The sequence below is a fragment of the Schistocerca americana genome, chromosome X (assembly GCF_021461395.2).
Source record: "Schistocerca americana isolate TAMUIC-IGC-003095 chromosome X, iqSchAmer2.1, whole genome shotgun sequence".
NCBI lineage: Eukaryota > Metazoa > Arthropoda > Insecta > Orthoptera > Acrididae > Schistocerca > Schistocerca americana.
Genome location: NC_060130.1, coordinates 804,455,780 through 804,474,308, shown reverse-complemented (window position 1 = coordinate 804,474,308; position 18,529 = coordinate 804,455,780). Strand labels below are relative to the sequence as shown.

General features: G+C 44.0%; 1 protein-coding gene and 1 non-coding gene across 5 annotated transcripts in view; one reads left to right on the top strand and one right to left on the bottom strand.

Annotated features, from left to right (window-relative positions):
* The window catches only part of LOC124556685 (protein FAM102A), a 460,608-nt gene that overhangs the window by 240,877 nt on the left and 201,202 nt on the right, over nt 1–18,529 (bottom strand). The gene's annotated exons all lie outside the window — the stretch shown is intronic.
* Trnas-gga lies at nt 2,170–2,253 on the top strand. Its single transcript is given in 2 exon segments — nt 2,170–2,209; nt 2,219–2,253. It is a non-coding gene; the product is annotated as a tRNA-Ser (tRNA).

Below are 18,529 nucleotides of genomic sequence, written 5' to 3'. Positions count from 1 at the left end.
CGATGTTATAGCTGGCATTCATAAACCACGTGAGAGAGAATGCTATTCTCTAGCTGGCTACGCGCGAACTATTAGTCCTACAGAGAAAAAGAACAGGATATTTTTGTAGGAAATTTAATGTAGTTAAATTTTGTACTGGGATATGTTTTCGCTAAAGGCTGTAGTTTTCGAGTTATTCAAGAAAACCGTACAAAAGTGACCTTCATACACACCCCCACTCCCACATTAGATCTACGTCGATACTCAGCATGCCACCGCAAGGTGCGTGGCGGAGGGTACCTTGTACCACTACTTGTCATTTCCTTTTCTGTTACAATCGCAAATAGAGCGAGGGAAAAAAATGGCTCTGAGCACTACGGGACTCAACATCTTACGTCATCAGTCCCCTAGAACTTAGAACTACTTAAACCTAACTAACCTAAGGACATCACACACATCCATGCCCGAGGCAGGATTCGAACCTGCGACCGTTGCGGTCGTGCAGTTCCAGACTGAAGCGCCTAGAACTGCTCGGCCACTTCGGCCAGCAGAGCGAGGGAAAAACGACTGCCTGTATGTCTCCATATGAGCCCTAATTTCTCGTATCTTATCTTCGTGATCCAATTTATGCTGGTGGCGGTAGAATCATTTGGCAGTCAGCTTCAAATCCCAATTTTCTAAATTTTCTTAATAGTGTTTCTCGAAAAGAACGTCACCTTCCCTCCAGGGATTCCTATTTGAGTTCCCGAAGCATCTCCGTAACACTTGTGTTGTTCGAACCTACTGGTAACAAATCTAGCAGTCCGCTTCTGAGTTGTTTCGATGTCTTCCTTAAATCCGGCTTGGTCAGTGAAGTACTGACTCAGCCACCAGGACAAGGATTGATAACGACAGGACACACACGCCCTTGTTTCGCGCTGGAGGAAGGCCATAGAACGGGATGGAGATTACGTAGAAAAATAGGGTTTGTAGATAAAACACCATTCTTTCGTGTAATTCTCATTATGTTCATTAAAGACTTGTTGAAGAAAAGAATTGCGATGTGCGATGCATTACTTTCTGGGCAACCCTCATATTTGTAAGTACTGACTCAGCTTCGCGCATAGATCTTTTCACAGACGCACGAACCTCCACTAACCTTCGCTTGTCGTCATTTATGCGTTCCCTTTTGAACCGAGAGTGCAACAGCCCCTGCTTTCTCATCATCCGCCGAATTTCGTTATTAAACCATGGTGGGTCTTTTCCATCCTTTATCCACTTACTTGGCACATAACTCTCCAGACCACGAGTTACAGTCTGCTTAAACTTTGGCCATAATTCTTCTACATCCATCTTACTGGAACTACGTCTAAGTGAGAGGTTAAAAGCTGCTTATCTGCTCTGTCAAGCAAATACACACTCCTAGCTTTCTTGACTGATTTATTAACTTTCGTAATCATAGTTGCTATAATTACATCATGGTCGCTAATCCCTGTTCCTGACATTGTCGATAAGGTCTAAGATATTTCTACAGTGTGTGGGCTGCCGAGCTACCCGCTCAAGACAATTTTCAGAAACGTGTTCAAATGTCTGTGTCGCCTGGCCGCCAAGAGCTGTTGCAGGACGATTGATTCACGAATCCAGTTATATGGCTCCTTCCGTGTATAGCGATTTTACGACTATGACGAGTGGGGCCTGAAAATGGCATCAATGTAATGCCGAAACTGGCAGCAGCACATAGAAGTTCATAAAATAAAATCAACTTCTAAATATCATACGGCTGTTGGTAAATTATTGCATCAAGAAAAAAAATGTCAACATGGTTTTTTACGTAAGGCAACAGCCAATACTTTTGTCCACTGAGTGTGACTACTGTCCCGATTCGCAGATTGCGACTAGGTTAATATGAGGGACAGATGCCGCAACAAACCTGGGCTGTCGGGCACTCATGGCTATATGACAACCTGATTAGTTACCAGACGAAACCGCACGCGGCCCCTCGATGTATCTCTGCTTATCGCTTACACAGCTATGCAATATCCAAGAACTTCAAGCCGTATGGGTCATTCAAATTTCAAACGCGGCTTAACAAACAAACACCACACTATCATCTCACGTATAATAACACGCGGAACGTACCCCACAAAATTAAGCTGTAGGTGTGAGAAGACCTTCTACTGCATAAAAGGGAACAATGTTCTCTTGAGGCCGGCCGGAGTGGCCGAGTGGTTAAAGGCGCTACAGTCTGGAACCGCACGACCGCTACGGTCGCAGGTTCGAATCCTGCCTCTGGCATGGATGTGTCTGATGTCCTTAGGTTAGTTAGGTTTAAGTAGTTCTAAGTTCTAGGGGACTTATGACCACAGCAGTTGAGTCCCATAGTGCTCAGAGCCATTTGAACCATTTGTTCTCTTGAAGACCAAGATCATTCAAAAGTTTTTAGCGAACACTGGATCTTAACGTTCCGTAATTTGTATTCTTTTAGACAGTAATGAGAGGATAGAAAATGCAATCAAAACATTTTAACGAAGACTGAAGCACGTAAAAGCACTATTACCATAAGCTATTTCAACACCTGAGTGCGATCATAAGAATCAAAAAACCAAACACTTGAAAAATACCCGTATTATTTTGCCTCCGTCTATCACTCCTCTAGGTCAGCGGTGGGCAAGAAAGAAAACGTGGAAGGGGAGGGGGGGGGGACACATTGAAGGCACAGTGCTCCAGGCAACAGAAGGATGGCGAAAGCTCAGGCAATCCTGTCAGCATGTAACCGTCCTTTACTGGTCCGACAGGTTTTCACCCGTTCTGCTAGTTTTCTTAGTTAGGGAGAACGAAATGTATAAGAGTTCCTCACTTCCTTGTCTCCGTAGTAGAAAGCGGAGATAGCACTACAGACTATTTTGCAGCGCATCGAAACTCATGGCGCGTTTAACACCCGTTCTAAATGTGTGTTGAGGGTGTATCATAATTACTAGCAAAAACTGACATGGATGAAAGTATGCAGTAATAGAAGCAAAAAACATTCCAGCAAACACGGGTCCGCAAAAGAGTCGATCGCGAGATGATTGCGAGTGTGTTATGAGCCGCCACTGACTTCAGTACCAAATATCGTCCTAGTTAGCATAAATTTGATACGTAAGCTTTTCGATGAAGCCACCATCTAATCTGACTCAAATTGCACGAAAGCCCTATCTCACCTTGCACCACACTAAAGAATGTGGCACATGCTTGACGGAGCTAATATAAGACGACATCTAACACGCCAGTATGGTCAACGATGGACATGTCAAAATAAAATATATATTTCTTTTGTAAATAAAACTGCCTTTTCTTGCTGCAACTGTGATTCTTTTTCCCCAGACGTGTTTCGCCTTTCTCTTATACCACGACATTTTCAGTGGGATCTAGAACGATACAGTTTTGTTATTTTTATATTATCAAACAGTTCGCGTCGCGTTTTTTTTTATTTAAATAAGTAATTACTTGCAGCTTGTTAGCATCTGCGTTTCCTCTCATCTGGCCTGGAGGTCACACTACCACTTCATTTCCGAAACATAAGCACAATTTTATATTCCAAACTTTTTGTTTCACACTGTTCACCATGTTTCTCCTCCTCCTTTGTGGTGCTATTATTCTTTTGCCACTAGTTACAGCTATTTGTTCGAAAACTGTGATTTAAAAGTACGACCTCCGGGTCAGATGGGAGGAAACGTAGGTGTCAACAAACTGAAGGTAATTACTTATTTACATAAAGAAAAAAATAACTACGTGAACTGTTTGATAATCCAAAAACAACAAAACCGTATCGTTCTAGATCCCACAGAAGACGCCGTGGAGTAAGAAAAAGGCGAAACGCGTCTGCGAAAAATAAATCACCTTGCAGCAAGAAAAGGCGGTGGTTTTATTTACGTAGCAAATATTTCTGTGCTTGCTGTGGAGGATGGCCACGCAAACAAATTTGTTAAAATTATATATATTTTTCTAATTTCTGTCCCATATTTTCAGGCTGAAAGAGAAATAATTTGTAAATTATAAAACAAAAATAAACACCGTCCGAATAGGCCTTACAGTCCCAACGGTACGGACCGGCCGCCGCGTCATCCTCAGCCCTTACGTGTCACCGGATGCGGGTACGGAGGGGCATGTGGTCAGCACACCGTTCTCCTGGCCGTTGTCAGTTTTCGTGACTGGAGCCGCTACTTCTCAATTATGCAGCTTTTCAATTGGCCTCATAGGGCTGAGTGCATCCCACTTGTTAACAGCACTCTGCAGACCCAGACTGTGCTCTAAGTGCTATCCACGTCCGACAGCATTTAACTTCGATGCTGACGCGAACCGGTGTTGCCATTGCGGCAACGCCGTTGGCAATTTCTAAATCACACAAATTAAAAATTCCATTATTAAACTGACAAATAACAGAAAATTTATATTTTCATTCTTTGCACTTAGTTGAATAGACATTACAATGTTATTGAAAAATAGAACGATACAGCAGTTATACATCCTTTCTGCTTTCACTCAAATCTCCCAATGATCTCAGAAATTGCAGTAAGTGTGAATGAGTTGTTCCTTGTTTTAATATTTAGCACTGGAGTAAGATTCTGAACTCTATTTCTGTTGCACAGGACCCATTTTAGAAGCAAAAATAATCCAGAACCACGATCGCCAGATTTAAATTTATTTTTATAGGTCTTGTCAAGAGCTCAATGAAGGTAACCAATGCCTGCAGGAGGGGCAAGGGAGGGGTAGTCGAAACTCGTATGCTGCCTGTGTGGATAAATGTTCTCGAACCGGCTCTGTCGATATTAGCCGAAATTGCGGTACGTATTATGGTGTACGTCATCTTTTCTGCCAACGCTGAGTCTAGTACGGTCCTGGTGCTTTCTAAACCCGCAACAGCAGGCGACCGGTGTGCATGCTTTGCCGTCTCGGCAAAGTTAGCTGATGAAATGCAGACAGGAAGGCTACTAGGAACGCCATAGCGTGTGCACTATCTGATCAAACGTATCCGGACACCGCGGTGTAATGCGGAACTGACCACTGTATGTCACGTGAGGCGGACCCGCCAGTATAAAAGGAAGTAACAGCAGTCACGAGAGTTCAGTGACTTCGAAAGTGGGCTAGTTATTAGGCGTCACCTGGGTAACAAATCCATCAGGGACATGGCAACCCTCCTAAAGCAGCCCCAGTCTCCTGGTGATCGAACTACAAAGTAGAAAGGCAAAGGAACAATCACAGCTAACCCGAGACCAGGCTGACTTCATGGTACTAACAGACAGGGACCGCCCAGTATTGTGCAGAGGGAGACAGATTTCAAGAGTTGAGTTTTTTTTTGTTTTTTTTTTTTTGCAGAGGAGGGGATCATTCGTGAGCACCAAAGTCTTGCCAGCAGTACGGCTAGCACAATGATTGTGCGTAGGGAGTTTAAAAGACTGGGGTACAGTGGTCGAGGCGCTTCTAGTAAGCCACCCATTTCTGTAGTCAATAGTAAGCGAAGCATGAGGTTGTGTGAAGAGCGACGGCACTAGGGGTTGACTGGAAACCGAGTGATTTGGGGAGATGGAACACGCTATACGTTGCGGCATTCCAATGGAATGTCGTGGATTTGGCAAATGCCTACAGAACTTTACCTGCCATGATGTGTAGTGCCATCAGTGACGTTTGGAGGAGGCGGTGTTACGGAATGGGTGTGTTTTTCTCAGTTAGGATGTACTCCCCTTATTGTGCTTAAGAAAACGCCAACTGCGGAAGGATACGAACACATCTGACAGCGTTGCTCACTGCGTACATTAGAGGAACACTTCGGAGACGATTATTGGCTCTGAGCACTATGGGACTTAACATCTGTGGTCATCAGTTAGAACTACTTAAACCCAACTAACCTAAGGACATCACACACATCCATGCCCGAGGCAGGATTCGAACCTGCGACCGTAGCGGTCACGCGGTTCCACACTGTAGCGCTTAGTACCGCACGGCCACACCGGCCGGCAGGATTTGTTGATTGTAGGAGTATAATAATGCATCTTGTCAAAGTAGCATTTGCAAAGCAGTTGTTTGTGGACAATAATACACTACTAGCCATTAAAATTGCTACACCAAGAAGAAATGCAAATGATAAACGGGTATTCATTGGACAAATATATTATACTAGAACTGACATGTGATTACAGTTTCATGCAATTTGGGTGCATAGATCCTGAGGAATCAGTACCCAGAACAACCACCTCTGGCCGTAATAATGGCCTTGATACCCTTGTATTGAGTCAGACAGAGCTTGGATGGCGTGTACAGGTACAGCTGCCCATGCAGATTCAACACGATACCACAGTTTATCACGAGTAGTGACTGGCGTATTGTGACGAGCCAGTTGCTCTGCCACCATTGACCAGACGTCTTCAATTGGTGAGAGATCTGGAGAATGTGCTGGCCAGGGCAGCAGTCGAACATTTTCTGTTTCCAGAAAGACCCGTACAGGACCTGCAACATGTGGTCGTGCATTATCCTACTGAAATGCGGGGTTTTCCAGGGATCGAATGAAGGGTAGAGCCACAGGTCTTAACACATCTGAAATGTAACGTCGACTGTTCAATGTGCCCTCAATGCGAACAAGAGGTGACCGAGACGTGTAACCAATGGCATCCCATACCATTACGCCGGGTGATACGCCAGTATGGCGATGACGAATACACGCTTCCAATGTGCGTTCACCACAATGTCGCCCAACACGGATGTGACCATCATGATGCTGTAAACAGAACCGGGATTCATCCGAAAAAATAACGTTTTGCCATTCGTGCACCCAGGTTCGTCGTTGAGTACACCATCGCTGGCGCTCCTGTCTGTGATGCAGCGTGAAGGGTAACCGTAGCCATGGTCTCCGTGCTGATAGTCCATGCTGCTGCAAACGTCGTGGAACTGTTCCTGGAGATGATTGTTGTCATGCAAACGTCCCCATCTGTTGACTCAGGGATCGAGATGTGGCTGCACGATCCGTTACAGCCATGCGGATAAGATGCCTGTCATCTCGACTGCTAGTGATACGAGGCCGTTGGGATCCAGCACGGCGTTCCGTATTACCCTCCTGAACCCACCGATTCCATATTCTGCTAACAGTCATTGGATCTCGACCAACGCGAGCAGCAATTTCGCGATACGATAAACCGCAATCGCGATAGGCTGCAATCCGACCTTTATCAAAGTTGGAAACGTGATGGTACGCATTTCACCTCCTTACATGAGGCATCACAACAACGTTTCACCAGACAACGCCGGTCAACTGCTGTTTGTGTATGAGAAATTGGTTGGAAACTTTCCTCATGTCAGCACGTTGTAGGTGTCGCCACCGACGCCAACCTTGTGTGAATGTTCTGAAAAGCTAATCATTTGCATATCACAGCATCTTCTTCCTGCCGGTTAAATTTCGCATATGCAGCACGTCATCTTCGTGGTGTAGCAATTTTAATGACCAGTAGTGTATTCTAGAAACTGGCTGATCTGCCCGGAGAACCGACATGAACCACATGAACCCAACGGAACACCTTTGAGATGAGTTAGAATGTCGACTTCGCTCCAGAGCCCAGAGCCCAACTCCACTAACTTCTCTGTTTACGGATCTCGAGGACGGAAGGGTTTCTATTGCTCCAAAAACATTCAGATACGTTACTGAAAGTGACCCCAACAGAAGTCAAGCCGTCATAAAAGCGAAGGATGCGAACATCCCATTTTAACGTCCACTAATAGGTGTCCAGATACTTTTTATTGGCTAGTTATTTCAAATTGATTCCGTATTCTGGATTTCCGGAAGGCTTTTGACACTGTACCACAGAAGCGGTTTGTAGTGAAATTGCGTGCTTATGGAAAACCGTCACAGTTATGTGACTGGATTCGTGATTTCCTGTCAGAGGGGTCACAATTCTTAGTAACTGACGGAAAGTCATTGAGTAAAACGGAAGTGATTTCTGGCGTTCCCCAAAGTAGTGCTATAGGCCCTTTGCTGTTCCTTATCTATATAAACGATTTGCGAGATAATCTGAGCAGCTGTCTTAGGTTGTCTGCAGATGACGCTGTGGTTTGTCGACTAGTGCAGTCATCAGAAGATCAAAAGAAATTGCAAAACGATTTAGAGAAGATATCGGTATAGTGCGAAAATTGACAATTGACCTTATATAATGGAAAGTGTAAGGTCATCCACACGAGTGTTAAAAGAAATCCGTTAAACTTCGATTACATCATAAATCAGTCAAATCTAAAAGCCCGCCGTGCGGGATAACCCGTGGTCTGAAGGAGCCTTGCACGGTTCGCGCGGCTTCCGCCGTCAGATGTTCGAGTCCTCCCTCGCGCGCACGCGCGTGTGTGTGTGTGTGTGTGTGTGTGTGTGTGTGTGTGTGTGTGTGTGTGTAGGGAGGGGGGGGGGGCGGGTCCTTAGCGCAGGTTAGTTTAAGTTAGCGTAAGTAGTGTGTACGCCTAGGGCTAGGGACCGATGACCTCAGCAGTTTGGTCCCATAGGACCAAATTGGAAGGAGCACATAGAAAATGTGGGGAAGGCTCACCAAAGACTGCGTTTTATTGGCAGGACACTTCGAAAATGTAACGGATCTACTAAAGAGACTGCCTGCACTACGCTTGTTCGTCCTCTTTTAGAATACTGCTGCGCGGTGTGGGATCCGTACCAGATAGGACTGACGGAGTACATCGAAAAAGTTCAAAGAAGGCAGCACGTTTTGTATTATCGCGAAATAGGGGAGAGAGTGTCACTGAAATGTTACAGGATTTGGGGTGGACATCATTAAAACAAAGGCGTTTTTCGTTGCGGCGGAATCTTCTCACGAAATTTCAATCACGACTTTCTCCTCCGAATGCGAAAATATTTTGTTGACGCCGACCTACATAGGGAGAAACGATAACCATAATAAAATAAGCGAAATCAGAGCTCGCACGGAAAAATATAGGCGTTAGTTGTTTTCCGCGCGCTGTACGACATTGGAATAATACAGAATTGTTAAGACTGTTCGACGAACCCTCTGTCAGGCACTTAAATGTGATTTGCAGAGTGTTTATGTACAGCGGATAGTGTACGTTATATTAGAGAATACTGCAGAATGCTCTCTGTAAAGTTTAATAGTTGCCATTTGCCGTCAGGTCGAGATCGGATTAAAGTTTTAGTGTCAAATCGCTCCAACAACATTACCGTGTCAGTATCTGTAATTCCTCATCTGTAAGTAATAAGCGTGCACGCTTAAAACCAACTTCACAGAATTTGAATTTCTGTGTACAGCTCTATGGAAAGTGACTGCTGTACTAAAACGTACGTATTTGGCAATGTTTTTACATTAGCAAGTGGATAACATGTAAGATTTTCCAGAACCACAGCAAATTTTTATCAGCCTTACATTCAACATTTATGCGTATTTTAGTAACACCTCGCACAGTGAGCTGGCCTATCATTCGGTTGTGAGTGTGTAGTGACCAGGGAATAACCAGAATCGGGAACAGGCAGACGCCGTATCCAGACTCCTCAGGGGCTCGGCATAAGATGACCCGCTACTGAGGCCACGGCCGGTGCTGATTGCTCTGGGACAATGTCCAGGGGCCACCGGCTGTTCTCTACGAGGATGGCCCCTTCTACACAGCACATCATCAATACCTGTCGATGCGGAGCAGAGTAGCTGCTGTTTCCTCCGTGGCTGCTTGAAATCCTCTTCACTGACATTCAGAGTATTGGGTAGCAACTATAGTAACTTTCTTACATTAAATGACAAACATAATAGGTATCACTGGAACAATTTAAGGGCAAGGGGTACGACAGGTAACATAGATAACTAATACACTTCTCTCTCTCTCTCTCTCTCTCTCTCTCTCTCTCTCTCTCTCTCGCTCGCTCGCTCGCTCGCTCGCTCGCTCTCTGACAAAATTTCCGAGATTGTTGAGGGATATCTTTCTGAGTATTTTAAAATAACGGACCTGTGATCTTCGGTGCCTCATTTCAGAGTATTGCTTTTCGTTTGATGCCTTACACCCATTTACCTTTGTACTTCTTTTCCCCTGAAAATATCTTCCCAATAGAGCAAATGTCGATGGCATGCTTATGTGTCTTGTGTGAAAACGAACTTGTGCCATTCACTCACTCACGCTCCTTGCTGCTGACAACAGTAATGAAGACTTAACTCTTCCTCCTCAAGCTTGCATCCAGTACTGCTCGGTTGCCTTTCGGGTTTGCTTTTCGTGCAGTGTTTGTTGTACGGTAACAGTGACACACAGTAATAGGTTTAGGTTTACTCATGAAGAGTTGGTCAGTATGTACCTCGTGTAAGGGTTCACTGTATGCAATGAAAGAGCGGTACAAAAACGCTATGCGAAGTTGTTACGTTGTTCCTATTGCCATGACAAAATTATCTGTATTACTGCCTCTAGGGGTTGTTCCATTACTCTGTGCTTTGTGTTTTGCGTTTTGGAGATTGCATATTACAGGAATTTTCTATGTTGCGAAGCTTTTTTTCACAGTAATTGTGTACACAAACCGAGAAAGTCATAATTACGTTATAACTACACAACGATCCATTGCACACCACTAAAATACTCAGGAAACATCCCTGAACAACCTACGAAATTTAATGGTGAAGTTGGGGTTCACCCTGGACACACGCAAACAAAAAAACAAAAAAAAATTAAAAAGTACACAACGTATATGTCATTTTATAACTAGATCTTCATGCAAATATTCGTCATATCAATACACTTTCCCGCCATTTTTGGCAGAACAGTATGATATTTAAGGACGAAAAGCAAACAAACATACTAATATGCCGAAAATAGGCACGCAGAAAGTATTAGTGGAGCAAAACAGTTTGTTTACAATCTATTCGTCAATATTTACCAGTATGAATTAGTTTCCTTTGGTTTTCTTTTTGTATTAAGCTGACAGGTCCCATAATTGTAATAATTATTTTTAGAGGTATAAACAACTAACCAACCAATCAAATGCTGACTAGATTCATTCTTATGTTTGTTCTAATGTCCATAAATGCAGTATTTTCTACTTTTGTGAAAAGCAAATTTTGCCTAGGGTACCTGACTACCAACTTCATTCGTGGTTCCGCCATCTGTTGGACTCTTACTTCACTCGAGGATAAAATCTTGAACATTTTGCAGAAGGCATTATTCACAGCTATTGACACACACATCCTTTTTTGACGTATAATAGAACTTTAATCTTTGTTGATTTATTTTTACACAGTATATGTTCATGGAGTCTCCGAACTCGAGTGAAAATAAAAATCAAGCAATAATTTTGCACAATTTGTCTTTCTGGCATTTCATTTCAAAGTATTCATTACGATGACCAAATTGATTAAAATCATTATAGCTGTAGATTGGATGCTATAACCGCAACAGATATGAAGACAGCCACTACACAGGGTCATATAATCATTGTAACTGCCAATGGAATATTTTTGAGTATTTTTAGTGTTAAGAAAAAAACTACCTTCGTGTTACACACGTTTATCGACAAAATTGGTGATCATTAAATGAAAGGCTGCTATTGACGACAATGAAGTTTGGTTTAAATGTACTTGGGACTTTGAACAGAAAATCAGAAATAATTTTTCTACAAAGGTGATCTTTAACCACTTTACTTTCTTTCTAGTAAAGTACTATATAGGAGCATGGAGCGCATTATCTTCATAATGATTAAAAACTGTTTTTAAACAATAAGAAAATCTGCTCGGGTAACTCTAAACAATGAAAACTATACTAATTTTCTGTGTAAATCATGCATGAGCGAATCATGTGGCCAAATTCATCATTCACGAAAAAATGTGAAGAGTCGACTTCGGTTTATTGGAAAAATTTTTGGGAAAGTGTGGTTCATCTGTAAAGGAGATTGTATGTAGGACGCTAGTGTAGCCTGTTCTTGAGAACTGTTACTGCTTGGGATCCGCATTAGGTTGGATTATAGAGACACACCCAAGCATTGCAGAGGTAGGCCGCTACATTTGTCAAGTATTACGGAGATGCTTCGCGAACTCAAACGGGAATCCCTGGAGGAAAGACGGCATTCTTTTCAAGGCATACTACTGAGAAAGAGGTTCTACAGAAATATAATCGTCATTAGGAAATCACAGTAATGAAATAGTTTTAAAACGTTTCAAACATTAAAAACAGGAGCATAAAATCTTATTTTCATTGGACAAGAAGGTTAGAACATGGTGGATTTGCATTTGTTATTCTCATACCTGTCGCTAATTAACAGGTTGTTTCTCTAGCACAGTACAATATGTAAAATGAAGCTGTTGTGCATTTGTAGAATTGTATTCTTGCGTTTAACAGTACTCTGTAATTGTAATTGGAATAAAACGGCAAAAGAAAGCAGGTTCTACTGTCTCCAGTATTTCTCAATACGGTGCTGATTACACACTGCCGCTGATGAGACAATGAGCTGGCGCTGTTACACCACCATGTAAGGCTTCCACTAGAAAGGTTTCTGTAAAGTGCGCTGACATGCCACAACAACGAGGATTGACGGCTCTCTTTCCCAGTCTCTACCATACCAATAGGCAAGGCTCAGCAACAAGCCAACTTGGACACACGCACACTCAGAATTTTCCTTACACTAAAAACAAAACATCAGAAACTCTGTTTCCGAAGTTCCAAAGCTTTTAACAAATTAATCTGCCATCGGCATGGGCTCACTGTATTTACGATCTATTTACATAACGTTCGTGAGTTGCACATGGGAGTACGAATGTGATTGCTCTGACGCTTTGTATCTATTCTTGTAATGATGTAATGTGCTTTAGCAATATTCGTAGATACATTACATCCTTGGTTAGTTAATGTTTTTGCGAAGAAGCTGCAGTTTCCGAATACGCTAAGAATACAACAAGGCTATCAGTTGTTTATAACAACAGCGGTTATGCGTTCATCCGGTATCAGTGAGCACTATGCTGCTTATAGATCTCAAACTAAGTGAGGTGGTCACTACTAAATGTACAGCTCTCTAAGACAAGTATGCTCCTTTACGCTCAGTCCATGGGAAATACCTGGAGTTCCATGGTTATCTGCAGCGTAAATAATAAATATTGAGAACTGTGCTCACACATGTTGTAAAGTTAATCTATCGTCGTAATGTTACAATACGGAAAATCACAGAATCGAACAAAGTAGGACGAGACAAAAGTTAAGATTTGCCACAATCACTTAGTTTCACGCAGCACGAGTAAAAACGTTCTGTGGAAGAAATTACGCGGTCTCTTCGTCGGTATGAGAAATCGGTACTTGTATTTCAAGCCGTCAATAATTAGGACGTCGTTTGCAACAACGGACTGCACTTGTACTGCGATAATTATGACTAAAAAAAATAGCGATGATGTCTTTTGAAGTGACAACGAAGCTTGATGAAGTATCTTTCTAAAACCAGGACAACAGAGAATTTAGTGAGTACAGCAGACGCTCGAGAACGGTTACGCGCAAGAAGTTACGTGGATTAATTACAAAATGAGGGCTAGCGTTACGTAGCAGACCACTAGCCAAGCCCAGCACAACTAGGTTCGTGATCTGTGGGTAACAGAAATTTGTTCCCGGAAGTCAGCTTATTCAGCTTCACTTTCAGGAACAAATTTTTGTTGGATCGTGCCGTTGTTTGTCTTGATTATCATTGACGACGAACGGAATTTAGTGATTATCGCTTGAACCCCGGCTCAAAATGATAGTATTATGTATCCTCTGCTGTGATTATGACGACATGCGGAAAAGATTAATATCTACCACAAATGCTAATGTTAACACCGAAAGTTTCCAACCATGTTGATTCTGCATACCAGTCAATTTTCGTGGCACAAGTGGTTGGTTGGTTGGTTGGTTGTTTGAGGTTTAAGGGACCAAACAGCAAGGTCATCAGTCCCTTGTTTCAAATATGCTCCATTCCACTAATGGGACATCTCAGTAAAGTCAGAACAATAAAACGGAAAAAGGGGAAAACGTAAAAGGGCAGTCACGTTGTCATTGGTAAAAAAACAAAATGAGGGAAGTCGGCAAGAGAACGAACCCAACACTACGCTGAAGCAGCATAGGCAAGACCACCTGTGACTTAAAAGGTACAACTGCTATAATGTAGAAAGTACGTATGGGAATAGAAAGACTAACCAAGCCTTAAAAAATAAAAAAATAAAAAAAAAACAGAGTAAAAGGGGAATAAAAGAGGATTTAGGTCAGGGAGGTGAATCGGGAATCTCCGAACACTGCCTACAGTGGGAGACACCCAAACACTCACCGCCCTGCCCCAACACCAGAGAGAGATTAAAAACCTTAAAACTGAGAATACGAACCACTTTCCCGGAGGAAACCGAGAACCAGAGAGACCATCCGGGAATCGTCAGCCAACATCAAAGGTAAAGTGTGGGGGCATTCAACCAAAATGTGGGTTACTGACTGGAAGGCTCCACAACCACATAGTGGGGGTGGCTCATCACGCAAAAGAAAACCATGGGTCAGCCTGGTATGGCCAATGCGGAGACGACACAGTGTGGTCGAGTCCTTTCGGGAGAGACGGAAGGAAGAACGCCACGTGCCTGGTGTCACCTTAATTGCACGAAGTTTATTAGACAGGGGAGTAGCCTCCCAAGAATTGGCCCATGACTGTGCGAAGTGGGATTTGATGTGAAGCCGTAAATCCGCTGCAGGAGGGGTTACAGAAAACGGGGGTAAGTAACTGCTCCCCCAGCCAAACGATCAGCGAGCTCATTACCCGGGATACCCACATGGCCAGGGACCCAAAGGAAGTCAATGGAACAAGCAGCACGGTGAATATCAGCGAGATGGTCATGGATGGCAGAGACCAAGGGATGGCGCGAAAAACACCAGTCAATAGCAAGAAGGCCACTCATCGAGTCCGTACATAACAAAACGCGGTTGTGTTGGGATTGTTTAATAAAGGTAAGGGCCTGGGAAATTGCCATCAATTCCGCAGTAAACACCCCACATGTAGGTGGCAGCAGATGACTTTCCGTTCCAACAGAGGACGTGAAGGCATACCCAACATGATCAGCAGATTTAGAGCCATCAGTGTAAAAAACAACAGCATCCCGAAACTCCCATAAAATTTGGCGGAAAAAGGAACGGAACACCACTGGGGGGATAGAATCTTTCGGACCTCGGCGGAGATCCATCCGAATTCGAGGCCGAGGAACTAACCAAGGAGGGGTGGAGGGGAGGGAGCGAGGAAGACAGAACAAAGAAGGAAGCTGAAAATCACGGCAAAGAGACGCAAGGCGCAGCCCAACCGGTAAACCCGCCCGAGGGCGGGAGTCGGGTGGGCGACGTCCATGGTCTGGGAACAGGATAGAATAGGAAGGATGAGTGGGAGAGGAACGGATAGTGAGTGCATAAGACACCAGAAGCTGGGACCGCTGAACAGAAAGGGGGGGGGGGGATCCCAGCTTCAACCAGGAGACTATCAACAGGGCTAGTAGGGAAGGCACCGGCGGCCAAACGGATACCACGATGGTGGACTGGATCCAGCACGTGCAGTGTGGAAGGAGCAGCTGAACCATAAACTTGACAACCATAGTCCAAGCGAGACAGAGCACGATAAAGACGGAGGAGGAGGGAACGGTGCGCACCCCAAGAGGAGTGGGCAAGGAAGCGAAGGAGTGGCACAAGTGTGTAAGGGATCTTCCTCTTATCTTAATCTTTGTGACAGGCGTCTTGGTTGGGTGATTTGGGGGAGGGAACAAACAGTGAGGTCATCCGTTCCATCTGATTAGGGAAGGATGGGGAGGGAAGTCGGCCGTGCCCTTTCAAAGGAACCACATCCCGGCATTTGCCTGAAGCGATATATGGAAATCACGGAAAACCTAAAACAGGATGGCCAGACTCGGGTCTCAACCGTCGTCCACCCGAATGCGAGTCCAGTGTACTAACCACTGCGCCACCTCGCTCGGTAACAGGTATCTTAACTCTGATAGTGCAGACTTTAGGAATTAGCGATGACAATCTCAGACACAGTAGCCAAAATGATTATTAATTTTTTTGGCAATGAAGCCAGCGTTGGAATTGCTTTTTCTTGATGAACCCATCGTCCAACTACGTCCCTTATGTGCTCGACTCAAGACAGATCTGGTGATTGAGCAGGCCAAGACAACATGTCGACACTCTGCGGATGATATCTTCAACGGTGCAGTGGCTTCGGTTCACTGAACACAGTGGCTCGTTGTTCACTAAAGTGGAATTTCATTCTTTGGTATATCTGCACCAGACGTAACGTCATATTATTGTAATTCGAAAGTAAACTGCTTAACAGTTGCTAAGGAGCAACTAACACTTGTTGCCAACTGATACGGAAAAACCACAATTGCTACCTAACACATGACCAATTATAGTAAAAGGGAATGTACAGGGCGGGACGTGTTAACTAAGCGAAGTCTGTGCACGAACACACTCAATGCATTCGACAGTTCATGCAGTACAGTGTTTAACGAAGGTGGTTGTGGAACCGATTAATGCAACATTACGTGTGGTCGCCTGTAAGACGACATTTGAGCGCTTACGATCGTGGACGAGCAGATGGACGGCTCGAAGCCGGTCGAAGTGTCATCAGGCGATTAGAAAAGGTCGCTGAAGATGGAAATGCTATGCGAAAGCACGCCGGTGGTTGTAGGCGAACCACCACACCGCAGGAGGATCGATACGTAGCGCCAAGTGCCGAAAAGGAACAGACACGTAACTCTTACAAGACAGATCGCTGCACACTTTGCAACCGATACTGGTACACGTGTCGCTGAAAGGACCATTTTGCGGCGATTATATGAGGCTGGTTTGTATGCTCTGAAGCCTGTTGCATGCATCCCACTTCAACCAAGCCATCGTCGAGAAAGAGTTCGTTGGTGTAGGGAGCATGCTTGTTGGGGTCAGCGACACTGGTCCAGAGTGATGTTCTCTGGTGAATCTCGCTTCACTATGACAAGTGATTCCAGCCACCAGTTAGTGCGGAGTGAGAGGGGAACACGTTACAAATCACAGAATGTTCATAAACATCATCGTTATGGCAGACAGGTTGTGGTGCAGTCAACCTTTATGCACAGCGGCCGAAAACCGCTGCATATTTTTGCGCGGGCTACGGTTACAGAACAGCAGTATTGCAGAGAGATTATTCTGGATCATGTCCATCCATTTACGGGTGCAGTAGGTCCGAACTTGATGCTTATGGACGACAGTGCCCGCCCACAAAGGACCACTGAGATGCCAGACACGCAGGAAAGTGATGTTGAATGTATGGAATAGCCTGTGCAATCCTGGACCTAAACCCAATAGTGCATGTCTGGGTTGCTCTTGGCAGACGTGTATCTCAACGACCATCGCCTCCGCGAACCGTGCAAGAACTGAAAACCAACTTGGAAGAGGAGTGGTAGCCATCATCAATAACAGGTTCAAAATGTGCATTTGTGCCTGAGGAGGGCGTATTCCTTACTGAAAGTACGATATCGACCTTTAAGTTGGGAGTCTGCCTAGTATCAAACATGAACGTTATTTATGTCTGTCACCCTGCTTTCCTATGTGGTGAAATCTGTACCATTTTCCGTTATAAATATACCACTCCACCTGTGTTTCATGTCGTCCATATATTGCGTTTCTGCTGCGTTTCATGTCGTCCATAATTGTCTGTGATTATTCCCCGTTCAAAAATGTCTGTTCGTCAGCAAATGTCAAGCAGTGTAGTTCGCCATTGCCAGTAGTAGTGTTCTACCGTTACCTTCCCGCGGCAAGGCAACGGTGCATTACAACTTCAGTTAACCCACGCCACATACTACTGAATTATAACCTCCCTGAAATTATTGTCGTATTTGGCAATTTATATGTTCACTCTGGATAGCCTATCATACTAACCGCTCGTGGCTTCCTGGACCTTGAACCGACTATCTTGTGGTTGCCCGAGTTCGTAGGGTGTTTCGCTACAGCTGATCTGTTTCTCATATTCGACAGTTGCCTATCTGTTGTTCTGCTCAGTTTTACACCAATACCGTAGTAGTAACGAGATGCACCTTCCCTGAACTACAGAAGTACACTCCTGCTTTTTTCTAGCACTTGGTGAACTTTCCTCTCCGACCTTCAACATTCCTGCATCTTGCGCCTGGATTGTTTATTTAGTAAGTATGCCGTTCTTCCAAGATCTTTTCTATACGGTCATCGACGCAGAAGAGGATATTTGAGAACTTTGATTGAACGATTCGATATCAAGAAAAATTCCCGTATTGTTACGAACTTATCCGAGCTCATCTTCCCTATTCCCAAACTCCTAAAAGCTAATCCTTCTAAAATCAATCCTTCATTCATATCTACACTGACGGAAAAAAATCGAAACACCAAAAATTAATTCATGTAGAGTAATGAAATTTCGATACATTTGTCTAGCTAACATATTTAAGTGATTAACATTGCAATATCGAAGGTTAAAGTAAGCGCGCAATAAGCCATTGCAAATGTGAAATGCTGGTACATTATTAACCGATTTATCTGCCAGACTGTTAAATACAAGCATGCAAAAGTGCACGCATTGTGTTGTACAGATCCG